The sequence below is a fragment of the Mustela nigripes genome, chromosome 12, assembly GCF_022355385.1.
Source record: "Mustela nigripes isolate SB6536 chromosome 12, MUSNIG.SB6536, whole genome shotgun sequence".
NCBI lineage: Eukaryota > Metazoa > Chordata > Mammalia > Carnivora > Mustelidae > Mustela > Mustela nigripes.
Window position 1 is genome coordinate 111,806,375 of NC_081568.1, and position 19,732 is coordinate 111,826,106.

The window sequence follows — 19,732 nt, forward strand, 5'->3', positions numbered from 1 at the left end:
CACACTACGTTCTGCGTTGCCAGAGATAATGAATTTGCACCCAAACCTCTCATAGTCCCCTCCTGACAGACGGAACAAATTAGAAATGTCTCGTCTGAAGGAAGGCAATGGCTACATTTTCCTATTGTAGGATGTAAAGAACACATTTCTTTGGAAACTTCTCTTGCCTTTTCTACCTTTTATTTTCTCTTCCCTCTTTTTCTCTTTTCCTTCAGTTTTTTTCTCTTGATTTCTTTAGACTCTCTCTCTCTCCTGTTCTTCTTTTTCTTCTTCTTCTTCTTCTTTTTTTTTAAGAGATTAGGCCCGTTTTGTTTTTCCAATGCACCATTTTATGTAACTTGTGGATCTTTTCTACCTTCCTCCTCTCCTCTCCTTTTTTCCTTTAAGAACTCCCTTTGCAATTTTATTTACAAACTTGGAGAATGACCTTTTGACTTGCAGACTTTTTTTAAAAAAAGAAAGGTCTTTTGGTTCAAGTCCCCTTCCTTACTCCTCCTCCTCTTTTTGTTGTGGTCGTCAAATGTGTTTGGCTAAAGACAAGCAATACGTTATAAGGATTTTTATTCTTTAAACTCCAGAGCTATTCAAAACGTACCAGGGACGCCCTATAGGGTTTTTTATTTGAGGGGGTAAGAAAAAGCGTGTGAGTGTGTGTGTGTGTGTGTGTGTGTGTGTGCGCGCGTGTGTTCCAGGCAAAGAGGCAGAGAGATGTGGGAGGGTGGGGGTGGGAGTGTGCAGGGAGAGAAGGGTGGGGGCCTTGAGGGACAGTGGGCTTCCTGGAACACGAGCCGGGAGGCTGTCAGGGGTGTAGGCGCGAGAGGGAGGGTGCAAGAATCCGTCTCGCCGAGGGCGGCTTGCACCCCTGGGCCTGCTCGCGCTCTCAGCCGGCCGCAACCTGGGCGCGGGTGTCTGCGCGCGCGGGCGCTAGTTCCGAGCCTGCGCGCGTGCGACCGGGGGCGGAACGGGGGCTATAAAAATTCAGGCGAGTGGCCCGTATGTAAATGCGGCCCGGGGGGAGCGGGGAGGTGGTAATGAGAGCCGCGGGCGCTCAGTCCCGCCGGCGGCCCCCAGCTTTCCCGCCAAGTGCAGCGGGAGGACAGACAGCCATGCGTGTCCTTGGCGGGAGGGCCCCCGCCCGCGCGCGCGCCCGCCCCCCGCGCACACGCATACACTCCCCTCGCAGGCGTGGGGCCCGGTGGCCACGAGCATGTCAGGAAAACAAAGCTAGGGTTGCGAGGTGGAACGAAGAAACCGCAGCCTTGGCGGCTAAGGGCAGGACTGGGAAGCCAACACCGCGGCCTCCGGCGCCCCTTCCTTGGCAACCCGCGGCTCAGCCCTCCGCCCCGGACTCCGCATGGCCCCGGCCCAGAAGAGGCCGAGGATCACTTCTTAGCTACCTAGGAGTGGGTGGCGAGCAGAAGCGGGGGCGGCTGTGCATTGGGAGGTGCCAGCGGCTCCCGCCCGGTGCGCAGGCACGCACACGCCGGCGCGCGGGGCTGGGTGGGGGGCGGGGGTGGGGAATAGTCTGAAGGCCTCCCTGCCGCGTAGCCGAGAGTCGCTACCTCCTCGCTGAGGCTGCTGAGCTCCGAGGTAAAAACACACCAGGCTGAATCCGCCAGGCAGCGCCCCAGGCTGCGACCAAGGAATGGCTCACACCTCAAAAGACCTCCTCCCACACGGTGTAAGAGGAAGGGCCTGGCTATTCAGAGAGAGCCTTCTCTGATAGACATACCCCGCCTTCCCAAATGGGTGAAACTCGAACTCCGGCCCAGGAGCTCTGGCCTAGATGGCCCTGAAGATAAGTCCCAGAGGTGGCCTTGGAGAAACACCGATCTCGCTCTCATCTCGCTCGCAGCATCTCCATCTCACACAGACACACACACACACACACACATGCACGAGACACCTCTCACATTATAACACGGGTTAATAGCATGGCAGTTAATGAAGCCGACGGGCTTAATGAGTGCACAGGTAAACAGGTACCAAAACCGAGAAGCTCCCACCAGTCGGCTGGGCGATTTACCGCTCCCTACTGGAAACACGTGTAGCTTATCGTGTTTTAGGAATGATTTGCTGTTGTCTGCGGTCTCCCCCTCTTCTTGTAGAGAGAAGCCAAACAAACAAACAAACAATCATGTTCCATTGTCAGAGTCGTCTCTCTGATAGCTACCCGAGCACTGGTCTAAAACATTTGGGGATCTGATTTGGTTTGGTCTCTGTTGATTTTGGTTTGTTGTTTTTGAGTGTTTTGTTTTTCTGGGGGAAGCAAAAGAACATGTATTTGGTGGCGCCGGAGGCGCAGGACAAGAGCTGGTGTGTACGGCCGGAAGGCTGGCGAGGCTGAAAGCCAGGCGGTGGCGAAAGAAGACAGCGGCTTGTCCTCCCCCGGGTCGGTATACGGGGCCCCCTGGCCTCTTCGGCCTGGTTTTGGCCGTTGCCGCTGCCGCCGCCCGCGCTAGCGGGCTCCGCCGGCTGCCGCTCCGTGTTTTCCCCCATCCCGGCTTCACGTTCAAGGTTTAGCTGCGAGGTCACGTCCATTGACGTCAGCTCCCTGTCTCCCTCTACGTCCGGCTACATTTACATACATCAAGGAAATTAGGGCATTAAAAAAATATGCAAATCCTGCGCGGAGAGGAGCCGGTGCATTCCTGGCGCGATCGCCTTTTATTGAAGCTTTTAATTAAAGGGGCCAGTTGGCGAGCCCCTGAAACAACCGCCAAAACCCCCAAAAGAGAAAAATAAACGCTGTAGCCTTCGGGAACGGTTGTTTCGGCTCCTGTTCTGTGGGCGGCTGAGGACCGCCGGCTGCCCGGCTCGGAGAAGAACAGGTTAGAGGAGGCAGCTCCAGCCCATGCATAATCAGGGCTCCGCGGCGCCTCCATTCTTTCCTCCTCCTCCTCCTCCTCCTCCTCCTCCTCCTTTCCTCCTCCTCCACCTCTCCTCCTCCTCCTCCTCCTGCTCCCGCTCCTGTTGGTTCCAGCGTGTATTATTTTTAATACTGATGCATATGTAAAGATATATTTGCATTTTTTTAATTCGCGAAAAGTTCAGGTTGTATCGTTTTATTGATTTCCTCCTTCCTTTTTTTGCTATCTTGTTATGTCTGTCTGCTGCTGTCTCTTGCTAGATAATATACACAGTTGCTTCCCTGCTTCTGTGTATTTAAGGCTCCAAATATGCACATCTGTCATGTATGTAATGCCAGCTGTATAACCTCTTGGTTTGATTATAAAAGAAAAGACACTTTTTTTCCCCCCTGACATACCCCCTTGGTTAGCTGTAATGTCCATCGCTCAAGGCTCAAAGTTTGATTATCTAATTAACTTCATATTAGCAAAAACTCAGTTCGGGCCAGCGCATTTGAGATAATGTATGTATAAAGGGAAGTGACTCCAAAGATATCTAAAGAATTTTTGTGCTGATTAACTGAGAGTTGCGGCATTTGCTACCTATTGCCTTATAGCATTTCTTATCGCAAAAAAAAAAAAATCTATTTTAAAATGTGTAGACACAGCAACGGACAGCCTTCTGCAAGGAAGACATTTTCAACCATGTTCTATGTTGTACCTTAACTGCTGCACTCAAAAATTTACTGAGTTTCATTTTTACCTTATGTGACTGGAAACAGGCACATTATCTCGATTGAAAAGCATCCTTAATTCCTGTCTTTGAAATGAAAACAAATAAACAAAACAATTGACTATATTAAGCCAGTTGATTTACCCTAAACTGTATAGGCCTTGAGTTAGATATCAAGCTATGGTAATCTTGTTTATAGGGTCAGATTTCCCTTTGGCAATACATCTATTCAACACAATGGCTTTTGGAAAATATATATGTATGAAGTCCACTTTTAAAATTCCCCCAAAGCTATCATTTTTAAAAGACTGATTCCATAATTGCATAGCCACAAAGAACAGCAAGTATGCACACATGCAGCTTATTCAATTAAACAAGTCCAAGTACATGCACAGGTAATTAGTTTTCTTATGAATGACTTACCTGCACAGATACTCAGGGCAAGATTCACCCCTCCCCAATGCCTTTCATGTATAAATATTCACATGTATTTTCTCCCATTTTAAACCTACAGCTGTATGCCATCTTTCATGCTGGACTATCCAGCATCCATTTTTAGCACCCTTAATTCTTATGGCATTTCCAGCCCTACCTCTGGCTGTAGTTTTCCCAAGCCTACACCAAAGTGCTCATATGATATGTCACCCAATAAAAAGTGGTCAGATGGCTACACGTAAAACATTAAAAAACGGAAACACACTCATCCTTTACGTTTGCCCTTACCTTGCCATACATAGCAAGATTACCTTTCCTAAAGTACATTTTCAGCACATTTTATGAGTAGTTGCAGGATTTCACAACTGGCTGCAGAATTGCCGGTTTCTGGGGGGCACCTGGCTGAGCGAAACAATTCGGCAGGTTAAATGTCTCTTCGAGTTTGGCTGCAATTCAATCGTGCGTGGCGGTTTGTTCCTGCCTAGACTCTGGAACATACCTGCCTGCCTTTATGCGGGGATCAGGACAAACACTCCCGCCACCATTCAGGGCGTAGAGTGGCGGTGCATATATTTAGATGGTACTAGCAAGGAATGTGTGCATGTACGGATGTCTGTGCATGCATGTGTGTACAGACGTGTGTGTGCGTGCGCGCGCGCGCTGTGTGACAAGGGACACAGAGAGGTACACCTCTTATCTCTGATCTCTCAGTAATCTCCTTTTCTGTTTCTAATCTCCCTTATTGGCTCATGGTAGTAACCTGAAGCATCTCAACCATCACCGTCACTGCCGTGTGAGCGCTGTGGCTTACCCCGGGGGCCGGTGGCTCGGTGGCTCGCTGGTTCAGTGGGTGTTGTGGCGGAGGGTGGGTAGCGCCGCTGCCGCCGCCGCCGCGGGTCCGGGTGCTCTGTCCCAGCCCGGCAGCCGAGCGCGCGGTGCCGGAGCCCCCTCCCACCCCGCCCTCACCCCCATCCTCCCCTCCTCTACCCTCTGCGCCTCCCCCCACTCCGCCCCGCATTACCATATGGAGGCCGAGTCCCTGCGAATCACAGCAGCAGCGGGCGGCATTTGAATAAGCCCCGCAACCCTGGGCAGACCCCAACTCCTCAACAAGATGCGTGCCCTGCATCAAGGGCCACCACTCCAGCCGGTAACCTGGCAGCGACCGACACCTCCCCAAAGTGTCCTGGGTGCGCGGGAGAGAGGTTCTGGGCCTCCCACTTGCTACTTTTATATTAACTTGACTGATAGGATCAGACAATAAATGGGGGAGAGAGGTGGAGAACGAGAGAGATACACACACGCACAGAGGAAGGGGAGCAGAATGGGGGGGGGGGGCGGAGAAGAGATGGGAAAGGAAAGAGGAAAGGCACTGCGGTGTGTGTGGGGGGGTGGCGCCACAAGGGAAAGGAAGACGGAGACTGAGGAAATGGGGAGAGAGCAGAGAGGGGAGCCCAAAGGTTTGGGTGAAAAAGGGTAAAATAGGGAGGCAGTGGGGAAAAGACGGGAGGGGGAGAGATACCCAAATATCTGATTTTGGACTTTCCAAGCTAAAAATATCACCTCACTGAACTTCACAACCTCCAATTAGACACGTGTTTTTCCCCCCTCCCACATCAATGAATGATTAATTTGCTGTCTCAATCAGAAATAATTATTTAGAATTGTATAACAGATATAGGATTTAACATACAGTCGCCAATTTTGTGAAACATAACAAAAGGCATGACATTTAAAGATGATGTTGGCCACCTCAAGGTAAAAATAAAGGCTTGCCTTGAACACTCAGGCATTTGCCCAGCCATGTCCCCCAAAACAGTGAGACCAAGGCCCAGAGTCAGGAACAAGACGTGTTTCGAAATATTTTGGATTTTAAGTAAGAATTTTTCTTTCATTCCCTTTGATATTTGATTGATACATTTTTCTTCTTCACCAACTGATCGTGTTTACCAAAATATATAGATCAAATGTGGGATTTAAAAAATTTTTCCTGCAAAATATCCCCATGTTTTAAATGAAGATTTTGGCTTTTAAACGTTAGTTTAAATACAAAGCCAGTTTTGCAGCCTAACTCAGTAACTCGAAGTTCTGAATTTAGCGTTTTCAGTGCGGTCCCCCCTCCCTATCTTCAAATCAGAACAGTGATTTCCCTGTATCAAACAATCAGAATTATAATAAAATCTCCAGTTACCTGCTGGATGCACCCATTGTAAATATCCCTCTCAGTATTCATACGCCAAACCTCCTTTTGAGACACACACAAAAAGAACGCTTCTGATTAATAATCTCTTAACGCGGCACACCGAGGCCGAAGGCAGGGAGCCGCAGGACGCCAGAGAAGGGCGCAGAATTCTCAATACCTACAATTTCAATACAGATTCCAAAGGCGTGCTAACTGCTAAGTTTCCAAAAGGGGATGATATTTGGCAAGCAATGCTTTGGGAGAAGCCAACCACATCCAAATACCGAGTCCTTCCTGAGCCAGGGGAGAGGGGCGGTCGCGATTACCCGGCATTTCTGCGTGCAGACGTGCGCATAAGATGGTATGTAGCTCACGCAAGTGGCCAGGCCCAGGTTTCCTTCTTTTCCTAATTGTTTGGAGGCAAGAAGTTGAAACCAATCCACTCTTTGTGTGGCCAGCTCCCTCGAAGCTGGGATTTCAACCTCATTTTTAAAGCCACCGTGGAGCCAGGGTTGGAGCCTCGGTTGAATCCCCCAGCTCGGGATTTTACCAGGATACTCCCTGTGCCCGGTCGCTGCCCACGGCACGTGAAGAGAAGAGAAAGGAGGGAGAGTTTGTGGCTTGGAGCAGCTTCCGTCGGGGGCCCCGCGTTCGCCCCAACAGACCCCTCTCTTCCTTCTCTCCCCCAAGGCGCTCCTGTAGGCCGGCCATTGTCGCTACGGTCATGGCCAGGTGAGAGAGGGGACAGTCCCAGATGGGTAGCGGCCCTCTCTCGGGAGCTCTGGTGGGTCTGTGGACCTGCCTGGCGCGGAAGGCTGAGTGGCACTGGGGGCCAGCGCGGGACTCCTGGCTCCGGCCAGCAGGGGAATAGCGACACCTACTGGCCGCGTGGGCACGGCATCGGGGCCGTCGGGGCGGCCCTGGGCTGGGGGTGCCCGGCAGCGTTGGATTTGGGAGGCCACAAGAATCTGCACCCAAGGCTCGGCCTGCCCCTCTAGGCCTCGCCTGCCTCCGGGAAGGCAAAGCCTGAGCTTCTAGAGACTCAAGGGGATTGTAGGATGGGACTGAACACTCAGGCGGGCACACAGGCTCCACCCCCCCTCAGGTTCTTTCTTCTGGATACCGAAGGGACCCGCAGTGCAGTTGACTACGGTCTCCTGGTTTTATGAGAGACTCAGGCAGAAGCTGGAGAACCTGACCTCTTCGGGTTCATGACCCAGGCCTCTTCTCCACCACCCCTATTTCAGTGCTGACTAAAGATGGTATCTTTGCAAATTAGGAGCCTAGGAGAGTTCATTTTCCTCCCTTAAGAGGGGAAATGTGCGAGTCAAGGACACAGACTCACACAGTCAGTGGCTGGCTCCCGGAACGCAGACCTGCCGAGCCTTCCTCCACGCCAGCCTCTTGCACCTTGAGAGCACCCTCACCGCTCCCGGGGATTGAGATTGGATGGTTTTTCTTTAAGAATTACTATCTTCTTAATTACGCCGGAAGTAAAAGCAAATTTGGGGTGGTGGAGATATTTTCGAGACCTAAGGGTATTTATAGATCTTGCTACATATAAATAAATGTAAATGCTTCGATTGTTGGCTTTGGTGGGAAAGGGTGGCAGAGGATGCCAAGGGATGGCGGGGACTGAGGAAACCCTAGTAAGTATGAGGATGGGAAGACGCCAATTCACGTACTGCAGATTTACTTTCTCTTATCAGTGTTTTCTGTTCCAGCAAATGGTCTTTTCTTATGAAAAGGAGGTGGTCCCAGCAGAGGGTGGAGGAAGGGGGTATCTTAGCCATTTCTCTCTTAGATACCGCCTGTTTCCTGCCTTTGGTTCTGAGCCTCACCTGGGCCTAAGAAACATGATTTAGTGTGATTCCGGTGTTAACTCACCTAAGTATTAAAATATATATTGCTTTTCCTAGAGAGACTGAGGTATTTGAACTAATATGCATCCTAGAATTTTTCTATTTAAAATATCGCTCATTAAAATTGCAGAATTAAAAAAAAAAACTTCCATAGAAAGTTCAAGTTCATCCTGAAAATTATTTTACTTAGCTTTAGATACTTGTTGAAACTAGGGTTTCTAAAGAGTTTTGAGGGGTGCCTGGCTGGCTCAGCTGGATCAGTTGTGACTCTTGATCTCAGGATCCTAAGTTCAAGCCCCATATTGGGTGTGGAGACTACTTTAAAAATAAATAAATAAATGAAGTTGAATAAAGTTTAAAATTTTAAAATAATAAAGTGTTTTGAGGAAAAGGGGGGAGAAGTCTTGTTAGGGCTAGATTTTTGTCTGCATTCTCTACCATTGCAAAGTATTACTAATTCTGATTTATTTAAATAAGATTGGGATCTCTTAGTGCCTCTAATGGGAAGAGATTTAGATTCAATCTCTTTTTTTTTATTTGAAAAACTCTCTAAAATGCTCAAGAAGGCCACTTTTCAACTGTTTGCAATATTTTCTTATTATTTTTTATCCTGCAAATGTATCTGAATGTGTTCTGAAAACATATGAATTCACATCCCAGAGCAGGCCCTTAGCAGTTTGTATAATGTATGAACAAACCTGTATTACTAATAATGAATAAAATAGAACTATATTCTAAAGGCATTTCTCTCAATGAATTCTGCACCCCACTGCACATATCAAAGTCAACTTTCTTCTCCTAAAATGGAAACCTTCATAGGAAAAGAAAATGATCACAAGAAAAATTAAATTACACTGGGCACACGACAAGCACCCATCAACCAAATCCACTTCAGAGGTAGCTCTGGGTATTGAACACATCATGAAAAATGTAGGGGTTGAAATGTTTCCCTTTCTTGGGAAGAATTAGGTTTCTAGAATGCAGCTTTATTTGTGACTTGAAAATCTTAGCTAGAATGAGTTCTCATTGTTGCTTGATATTCTTCAGTTTTATTGAATCTAAAAATCATTGGCTTATCATTAAGGAAAATAGAAAAATAGGACTTAAGTGTCAAAATGGTGGAAATTCTCTGTATACATAATTACAATCAAAGCATAAGCATATTAAGCCCTAATTATATCGAGAACAGAAAATTAGGCCAGTGAAATTGTTTCTTATTCCACAACATGAATATCTACATAATACATATAAATATAAATTCTATATTCTATATATATGGATATATATATATATATATATATATATATCCATCCATGGTTGTTACAGTGATGTGTGTGTGAACTAAAGGTGGAGACGAGGCTTTTCATTCTATTTAGGTCTTCCTTATATTTCTCTTTTAACTCCTCTTTCTTAGCTAGAAAATTAAGGAATGAAGACAGGCTAAGCTATCATTAGACTGTATCTATGTTCCTTTGTCACACCTGCCCTCCTCAGGGCTCGCCTAGGGAGGATGTGTGTGTGTGTGTGTGTGTGTGTGTGTGTACTTCCTTTCCTGCTTGTTGAGGAGCATGAAGGAAGAAAGGGATGCACAGATGAGAACATTGCTCAGAAAGGCACATCACTGTATGTGAAAAAGAGATGGATACATTAGAAAACCAGCTAAACCCCAGCTAGTTGGTTATCTGGGGAGGGGAGGCTTATGTGTTGTAGCTGGCAGGCTGATTGCAAAAGTCGTTTGGGGAGAAAGGAGAGGCTCCCTGCCTCTGGAGTGGCCTCCCTTTCAGCTACGGTGAAATCCGCAGGGGCTCAATGACGTTTGGCTCCAGGGAGTAGAGCTCCAAGGACACCTGTGTGCATCTGGTGGGAGACAGGTGTTGTGTTTGTGTGCGTGTGTGTGTGAAGAAGGAGGTGCTTCATCAAAAATTCATCTGAAAATATATTGGTCCTAAAATTCTGCCATGTCATCAATTGGGGTCAGGCGCCAAGGTCAGTAACATGTCCCAGGTTCACTCATGGACCGCGGTAACATTATTGCTTTTGATGATACGAATATGGCTTCTTTCATGTCTTTGGTTCTTTATGGTACCTCCTTAGAATGGGGCGAGGCTCCAGCCTCCCCCTCCTCCCTCCTTCATCCCCGCAAACAAAACCATTCTACCACTTGAGCCATCTGCCGCAGGTGTAATGGATGGCAGGGGGCCGACCTAACCACACTTTAGTCTCTTCTAGGTCGTCACCGCTCTGCACCAAACAAATGAGTCCTGTTTCGCCACTAGGGTGCCGAGGTGGATGGTGGATGCCGGCCCCCGCCCCTGGCAGCGTTCAGCGCTTAGAAACCAAAGCCAGCTGACAACACACGAAACACACAGGCACAGAGAAAACGCCGAGCCAACGCGTGCTCCCTCTGCCCCCCTCCCTCTGCTCTCTGCACACATGGAGGACACGTACACAATCTTTACACGTTTAACAGCCCTCGCGACTCTGAATTCTTGGTTACTTATGATGGCCTTCCCGACCGCACATAGCCCCTGGTGTGTCTGTATGTGTGCGCACGAGAAGGTGCGTGTGTTTAAAACGCTTATTGGTAGGTAATCAGCACCTGATCAGGCATAGTAATCCAATAATCTTTTGAACACATACAATTTTTCGTTAAAGGTAATTTTTTTAAAACAGGGGGAAAAAAAGAAAACTATCAATGTCTTGCGCAAATCTCTGGTTCCCAATTTAGGTTCCAGGGAACCGCAGAGCGGCGCAGCCCCCGCCTTGCCAAACTTTCCCTTTCCGAGATTTGAACGAGGCGCAGATTGTCCCTTCATGGCAGAGCAGGATCTCATTTGCACGCGAATGTGTAAAAGAGGGGAGCTGTGGGAACTCGCAGCGCAGAGAGGGAAATCGGGTAGCTGGCAGCCTCTCGTAGTCGCTTGGAACCCTGGTAGGACGCACAGGGTGCCCCAGGGCAAGAACCCGGGGTTCAGCCTCCGAGGCGCACAGAATCCTCTTGGCCCCCGCCCTCGGGCTGGAACCCTGCCCGCCGCCCCCACCCCCCCGCCCGCCCGCTCTCACCCCACCCCCATTTTCATCATTATTTGAGTAGCCCCAGGTAATGGTACCCATCTCTCGGGCCTGGGGCGCGGGCGAAGGCTGGACCCTGCCAGGAATCGAACTCCGCTGTCCCCAGAGTACTTACCTCGAGCGAGGCCCTGGCAAATGGTGGCCCAGAAGCGTCAAGTTTCCTCTCCCAGCCGTTGTGCCGGATTCCCCTCCTGCCTGCAGCTCCTCTCGGCAGGCTCGTGTCTCTCTCTCTGTCACACACGAGGATTACTTGTGACTTTTAGAAGCAAAAGCTTGCTTATTCAGAAGAGAAAGGGAGGGGGAAGAGGGAAGGGAGGCGGGAGGGAGGAGAGGGGAGCGAGAAATGGGGAGGACGAGGAGGAGGTGGAGAATCAGAGGTAGTGAAGGCTTAGGTAGAGGAGGAGGAGGAAGAGGAGGAGGAGGTGGAGGGATGGGAGGGGTCGGGTGGAGTAACCGAAGATGGGCTGGGACGGGGCGGCGGGGAATAAATTGCTCCCCACCCAGCTGCAGTGCGACGCCCCCAGCGTCCCGGGGGAGCCGGTGCGTCAGATCGCGGCTGGCCAAGGCGGGGCAGTACAAAAGCGCCGCGGGACCCCCTTCTCAGGCTTCTACCCAAGCCGACCGACTGCCAGAGGCCGCTCCGCGCTTAAGCTCGGACTGTGGAGGGCTCGCCTCCGCCCGGACAGGGGTGGCTATCTAGGGATTCCAAGCTCCACGGAACTTTGATTTCCTTGCCGGGCACCTAGCCATCTTCGCCTGCGTCTCAGACAAGAGCTGGAAGCCCGCGCAGTCCCCGCGCGTCCTCGCCCAGATCTCCGGCGCCCACCTTAGCCAGAGCCCCTGGTGCGGGCGACGCTCGCACGGGCTGCTTCCCCACCGCCCAGGCTCTGCCTCAGTCCCGCGTCTCTGTTCACATTTGGGGCACCCCCTCCGCTTGTTTTACGGAGAGGGGTGTGTGTGTGTGTGTGTGTGTGTGTGTGTGTGTGTGTGTGGCGCGCGTACACACTCCAGGCTAGGAAGAAGGTGAAATCCCGGCACGAAAAAGTAGCTTCGGTCTCCTGCAGCTTGGAGCCCACGACCAAGTCCGATCATATCCAGTATTTGAGATTCAGCAGCAAGGACCAAAGCGGGAGCTCACTGGATCATTTCAACCGAGTTTCTCAGACAGCAAGGATTGTCTGTTACTATTATTAAACACGAAAATAGGCTTTAAAAATAAGGGAAAATTGCATAGAAAGAAGGGGGACGTTTTAGCAATAGTCAGGAACCAAAAGTTGTTGAAAGGGTGTTCTGGGACAAGAGCATCTATAATGGGTAAAGGTGGAAGTCTCAGACTGGTACAAAACCGTTTTATTACGTGACGGGATTAAAAAATAGGAGCATGCTTTTCGGCACAGACGACCCATTAGTTCTGTTAAATGCATTAAGCCCGCCCAATGGAATGATTACATGGCAGCATTTAATGTACAAACACAAGAATACTACAGAGGGTGTGCACAAGCGTTTATAGAATTCTCTGTGTATACACATACACATTTATAAAGAGAAAAGTTTGAACACCAGCACCCTAAACTAATAAAAAAAAAAGTGTATTTTCTCAAAGTATTCTTTAAAGAAAGTAATTATCCTCCACCATTTCTTTGCTGACCTGTAGACGCGACATTACAGTTACAGAACAGGCTACCAGGATCGACATAATTCTGCTTATATTTATCGTGGATGGCGCGTCATAAAATGCCAGAGGGGGAGGGGAAACCTTGAGGGGCGGGGAAAAGAAGGCTTTTATTAACAATTATATTCTACCATAGCAGTTTAATTTAAATAATAGCAATGATGTCACGGTAACCACCCTCCTTCTCCCACTGCAGTGAGACCACTGGATGGTTGGGTGAACAATGCGTTTGTATAGTTAGTTAAGGGATTATTATTGCTATAGATCTATCTGCAGCATACAAAAATCTCTGAATGTTAAACTGCTCGATATTTGGCGTGTTTTAGAACCCATTTACCTGCCAAATCTTGTTCCAGAATAAGGATGATAAAATGTTGCTAGTTTGTTCCCACCATACTTTTGAAAGAAAATGGAGCAAACGAAGTGGCTCTTGAAAAACTGTTCTTTGTAGGCAAATGAAAATATCTCCCCTCAGCAAAAGGAGCCGGTGTGCAGTCTGAGTTTTAAAAATTCTTTTGCAGAGCGGTGATAGGAGAGGAAGTAGGAAGTACTCAGACCCCAGCCCAGCCTGCTCAAGTGGGTCGCTATGCTGCCAGCGCACACCGCATACATCAGCACCCCAGCTGTCGCGCACCGGCACGGTTTGGAGCTTGGTTTCTGAGGATGAGAGTACACTCTCCGTGGATCAGCCGTGCATTTAGAAGTGGGTATTTGTATAAGGGCAACGTTCAGGCTGTAGTACAATGGTATGATGGAGAAAGAACTCATTTTTGCATTATTTAACAATTGCTTAATAATTAAAGTGCTCTGCTTGTTGAAGACAATTTTAGGGAATTTGCTTCTTTCTTTGAAATTATTAGCCACTGTTGCTACTAATCCTGAGGCCTCAGGATTAGGGTCTCTGGAGGAGTGGGGGAGCGGGTTCAACAAAGTACAGGTCTGAGATACAGAACAATTAATGTAAAAGAAAGTAATGGATTATCTGTTAGGTAGAAGATGACAGAGGAAATTTTGGTTATGCTTAAATAAGGCTTAACATTGTGTAAAAGTTTTCTTCTTTTTATTTTAAGCAGTCAACTTTATAAATTACTTTTCTTTTTTCCCTACTAAATCTTTTCTGACGACCTTGAAGATTTCATCATACTTACTAGCAAAATGCCCCCAAGTGCCTGAATTCAACACCCATAGCCTCCGATGGCCCAACGATGTAAGGCCTGCCCCTTTCAAAGGTTTGGGATCCTTTAAGAGGACTCGAGGAAAACCCCAAAAGGAAACTGGTTCACTCGTGACCACACTGATGAGTTTGCTGTATGTTTATCAGTTTTCTAACTACCATGCGGTTAGACCTGAAAGGTAACTTGAAAACACAACCTGATTCTGGGCAAAATCATTTTGTCCTTTTGGCATGAGATCATAGTTGTATCTCCAAGTTCCTCCCAGGAACAGCCGGCTGCGTGTCAGGGCTGGTCCCTTCCCAGATCACTACAGGATCTTCAGCTTGCAGATGAGATCCAGCAAAGACAATTCGTGAAGAAACTCCTGTGCCTTTCAAAAAAAGAGTGGGGGTGGGGGTGCTGTTTCCTGATTTTGCTAACAGCTCTTGTGGTAACAACCAGGGGCTTCTGCAGCACCAAGGAAAGCAAGAATTCACTACTAAATATTTTTGACCATGGCATGTTTAATGGAGCCAGGTTAAACTTTGTTCTAAAAATTTCCCTACAGATATTACTCTTCTCCCTGATTATTTTCACTAGATTTTTTAAAAATCTCATTTATAGGTAGTCATGGCTGAGGTTATGCTACAATTAACACAGAGGCCATGGGACCTCCAGGGTCTGGTAAATATCACTGTAAAGGATTGGCCAGCTTTACCTGGCAGTTTGACCTCCGTATATGAGAGGTACTCTAGAGAGAGAAAGATTTTTATTTGTGTGCTTGGAACGCAAGTCTTTGTGAGTTTTCAGTTGGAATTCATGAGTCCAAATTAAGGAGTTGGGATATTTGCCCAAAACTCCTGTAAATAACCATTTGGACACCCAGCCCTGGCCACTGTCTTCACAGTTACTGTCATAACTCTCCGAGCCTTTGCTTTTAACCTTCACATCATCTTTAATGATATGAATTAGTCCTTTTGGTACCGAACACGGAGATTCAGATTTAACCTTGGAGCTGGTCACTTAAACATTATTTGCTATTTTATCATTCCCGGTGAAGTCCAATGCCCCAAATCTAGCATTTGGCTCTTTAAGGGGCAAACCCTCCTGAAGGTTTTTTATAGTTCAAACCAGCCCTTGGCATTAAATTCATTGAAGACAACTATTTAGGGTTCACAAGTAAACTGAAGGTTTGGAGAGGGAGATGCCACCTTTCCTAAATTTTCTTTCAGTTTCTGTCTAGCAAAATGGAGTCTGTCATTCATTATATGCAATCCCCTTCTACAGCGTACCAAAATTGGTAGAATGTTTTCAAAATTCTATTGAGCAGGAGTCCTTATCAGGAATCCCGAACTGGCTGGCTTTGGTTTTTAGAGACCTGCTCCCACCGAATTGGCTTTCAGGTGAAACTACCGACATGAAGGCGGGGCTCCCTGTCACCTGCGAGGGTATTTTACTTAGAATCCCCTGATATTCCGCCCTGTCTTACACTCAGCCGCACTCACAGGGGGATCTGTAAGCTAATAAAAGGCAAATAGTCATAGGTTGGACGCCCACAGTTTTTAACCAGAGGGGCTTGACCAGAAAACAGAGCGAGCAGAGGCAACCTCCCGCAGGCCCTTCGCGCCGGGACTTCAGCCAGCCCCCGCGGAGGCTGCGGAGGACCACCTCAGGTGAGCCGCTCTGGAAGGGGAGCTGGAGGCTGGGCACAGGGCCCCCAGGCCTGCCTCGGGCCCTTCTCTGGGAGTGCTTTGACCAGGGCCGCCATTCCGCTTGGTATTTTCCTGCAAAAAAACACCTGCTGCCACGGATCAAGTCCACCTGACACCAGATGTAGTCAAAAGAAAAAGGAAAAGAAAAGAGAAAACCCCACCCTTCTTAATTCCGTTTGGTAAGAGCCCCGGCTGCCAAATCCATTACATAATGTCAGCTCAAGCTGACACCTGTGTGGGTGCTGAGCTGGATCGGGTTCTGGCGGCGGATCGGGCCTGAAACGTTGGCTTGGCAGCGCCGGGCCAAAGGCCAAGGGGAAGAGGAACGAATTTGGGGCTGGAGGGCGGCGCCTTGGTGTGGGGCGGAGAGGGGGGAGAGTGGGCACTGTGTCCCGGAGGGAAGACTTCAAGGGTGACTCCCCATTACCTCGCGGACATAAAAATCAAAGCCGCGGTTTCTCGGTTCCAGAGTCCTCTCAAGGGACATCCGGTGTCCCTCGCAGCTCCAGGCTACAGTGGGCTCCTTAGGGCGCCCCCTCGAACCGTATTAAGGGCGGGCTACTCACCTGCTGCGGGCCCTCCGGGAGCCCTCACTAACGGGCCTTCTGGATGCTATTGATGCTGACCTTGGAGGTACCCACAGCGTGGCGTGACGGTATGCCCCTTCCCACTGAGGGCGTACCAGTGGCTTTATTAATCGGCCATTATTACAGCAACCCACGAGAAGCCCGATGCACAATGAGGGCACGTCAGGTATTTTTTGCCTGTAATTGAGCAGTTTGGATAAACGGTGGCTAATGCACTGCATCCCGCTCTCCCAAAGACCTGACTGTCCAGATCTTTGGGGTCTGCACCAATGACTGTGAAAAAAGGTCGGTCCTCCAAACTGCTAGGATACCCACAGTCCTCCCCAAACCTTCTACTCCCACGCTAAGGCAAAAGACCTCCGACCGCGTAAACTCCTCTATCAAAATCCGTATTTATATTTCCGAGATTTTTCTCCAAAAGAATTATGAGCTCCTCAGGTGACCCTTCCACACCCACCAGAACACCGTATCAAAGGAACTTGTCGTGGAGGTTTACAAATATCATACATTTGGACAGCGCTATTGGAATAAACCTGGGCTCGGTTGCATGCAATTCTTAGGGATTTAGTTGAGGCCCTGAAGACATGACTCAATCTCCTCAGTCCCTAGCGGAAAATATTTTGAGGGCTTTAATTGGGAAAGGGAAAAAAAAAAAAAAAAAAAAAGCTAGACGTCAAGCTCTGTGTGTATCTTTAAAACAAAACAAAACAAACCACCACCAACAAAAAAACCCACGCACACTCAGCAAGAGGTAAGGACCTTCCCTGGCCATTGGCAGACATCCCCTTCTCGCGGGTTAAAATCACGAGGGTCGATTTGATTTCCTAAGGTCCTTCTCAACCACCCACCCCACCCCTTCCCCCAGATCACATCCATAGGCATGAGAAACTGCGTCGTTCCTGTTTCTTTGCTCTAACCATTTCAAAGCCATCTGGGCATTTTTACGTACTCCGAACTCTAAATAAATATTCTTTTATATACGTGTGCGCCTAGGACGGTGTGGACCTGGGCCGCTCTCCCCCGTGGCTACCGAGTTGGAGAAATCCGCCCAGGGGACCAGTGTGCTAAAGGGGCCAGAACGCGCGCTGCCCAGCCTCCGAAAGCTGGAGCGCAGAGCCGGGCCCCGCCGAACTTGCGCTAGCGGAGAACGTATCTTCACAGCAATTTACCAAGCCCCACAGAACAAAAGTTAAAGCGTGATGGCACTATACCTTGCCCCGGGTTACTCAGGCGCCTGTCTCCCATTTTGGACATGCTGGAAGTGTTGGGTTTGGGGAGGTTTGCTTTGGCTGGGTTTGGGTTGCCTATATAAGCCCTGCCGGAGTACTGTACCGAAGAACGCGCCTTGATGGACTCGGGTGTTAATTAACGCGCGGCTAATTTGAGCTTAAGGAGCGGGGGGGCGGCCGGCCGCGCCGCGAGCTGCGAGGGGCCAGTGACCTCTAGTGGACACTAGGGGATATGCAGCTCGAGCGAGTCTGCACGCGGGGCTCGGGAGCGGAGAAAACTTAAGCGTGCGCGGATGCCTGGCATCTCCTCTGAGCTCAGCGACAAGGAGGTACACGAGTCCCCGGTTTAAGGGGAAAAGGACCTTCAGCAAATGATGTTGACGAAGGGCTTTACCTCTTCCCATGTAACTGAAATGTAACACCAACCCAGTTTTTCGGTTTGGGGTTTTTTGTTTTGTTTTTGTTTTTTAAACACAAGTCGTTGTTTACAGGTCTCTTCGGACAGGGAGGGAGGCCTGTGCAAAGGATTTTGAGAAGTGAGCTTCAAGAACTTTAGCTTCGGAACCTAAAGGAAAGCAGAGCTTTCGAAGCTCCGAGGTCTTTAGCTGGTCATGGGAGGGAATCAGAATGTGCTTCAGAAAACAAAGTTCATCCGTACTCCCATGACCTGTTTTTGCTTTAAAGAATAAAAACTAAGGAAGACGCTTATTTGGCTAACAAGAGGAAAGCAAGAGAACAAATGATGTGTTGAACAGTCCAGATGCCTTTGAGTTCACACTCCTCAGGCAAAGAGGAGACAAACACCACTAAAATAGTAGTTACGATAACACAAAAAGAGCCTTTTCACATATTAGAAGTAAAGAGAAAGGCCAGGAAAATAAAATGCCCTGTTTTTGTCTAACCTCCGTTTATTTAATCAGTTAGCTAAAGTAGTGCAGAAGTTTTGGGAAAGATGGTCCCAGCATCGTGGGGGTCAAAAGCAAAACATGGACCATAGTAATTTAACACCAAATGCTCGTTTTTAGGAATAAATATAATTCTGCATTTTATTCTTCCCCCTTCGCACACCTCAGTGGAACGCGGAAGCTGTCGAGGCCCTAATAAAATTCCACGACCCGCCGCCCGGAGCACAGAGCTCCGCCGTCTGACAGTGACTGAGGAAAGAAACCATGTGAACCAAACGTGCCGGCCGGGGCCCTGGCTCCTGGGTCCCGCCCTCAGGGCATTTCCTAGTCTCCCTTCCCCGCAGACGCTAATCCCCTCCACCAGGGCCGTAGGGCAAAGCTCAGATTAGGAGCTGCTCGGAACAGGAACGTGGAGGTGACCCCCCTCCCCAGAGGTCTCCTTCAGCACGTCACCTGCCTCCTCCCTTTGTGCCAGGCTGTTTAGCAGGTGCCCCGATCTGTGGTTCAGGGCTGCGGGGTGAATTCGGGGAACCAGAGGCATTTCCTCTTCCCACACCGGGAGCACCACCGGCTTGGGCTTGGTTTCACATGGCCCGGGACTGAGGATCTGCGCCTGGAGAGCAGTAGTCGGGGTGCGCGGGCATGTACCGCAGGACGCGCGACTGGGGCCTGTGTCAGGGGACAGCCACGTCTGAGAAGGACAGCGGGGGCAGGGGGACTGTCTCCTCTAGTGGCAGAATAAAGTTTGAACCGTGGCGGAAGGAAGAGCAGAACTGGGCGCTGGCCGAGGGAGGAGGACTGTGTTATTTCGCGGGATTCCCTCCTCTCCGCTTCGCGCGTTCGGAAATGTCCTGGAAGTAAGGTGCGGAGGCCAGAAGGCTGCGGAAGGAGGAAGGCCTCGCCCTCCTACCCCCTTCTCAAGGCTGTGGCCCTGTTTCCGAGAGGACTCTGGGCCAGGGGGGCTCGGCTCTGCCGAGAGAGGGAGCTCCCACCCCCTCCTTTCTCGGACAAGAGACGTTGGGTTCCCAGTGAACTGGTCCCTGTGACGGTCCAGAGTCGGAAGCAAGCCACGGGGTGCGGCTGTGTCTACCTCCCGAGCAAGGCTGTCAAATTGCATTGCGGGGGAGTGGGGTGGGGGGTACTGTACCCCAGCAGGGCGCGGAATGAGCGCTGGAAATGAACCCATGGGGACCGAAGGTTTCACAGAGCTGTATTTCAACTGCAGACCAAAGAGGAAGGATTGAGAACTGCTTAAGTGAAGTATGAGCGTTTTAAGTCCCAAACATAAAATAGAAGTTACAACAAAAAAAGCAATAATAAAATAATAGATATTAATAGGT

The 19,732-nt window shown here is 49.3% G+C and overlaps 1 long non-coding RNA gene across 1 annotated transcript in view; it reads left to right on the forward strand.

The window, feature by feature from the left end:
- The first annotated feature begins 2,573 nt into the window (after window positions 1-2,573).
- Window positions 2,574-19,732, forward strand: part of LOC132028795 (uncharacterized) — a 71,530-nt gene continuing 54,371 nt past the window's right edge. Inside the window, exon 1 of the long non-coding RNA XR_009407558.1 lies at window positions 2,574-2,831. This is a non-coding gene — a long non-coding RNA (uncharacterized LOC132028795). The remainder of the gene's footprint in view (window positions 2,832-19,732) is intronic.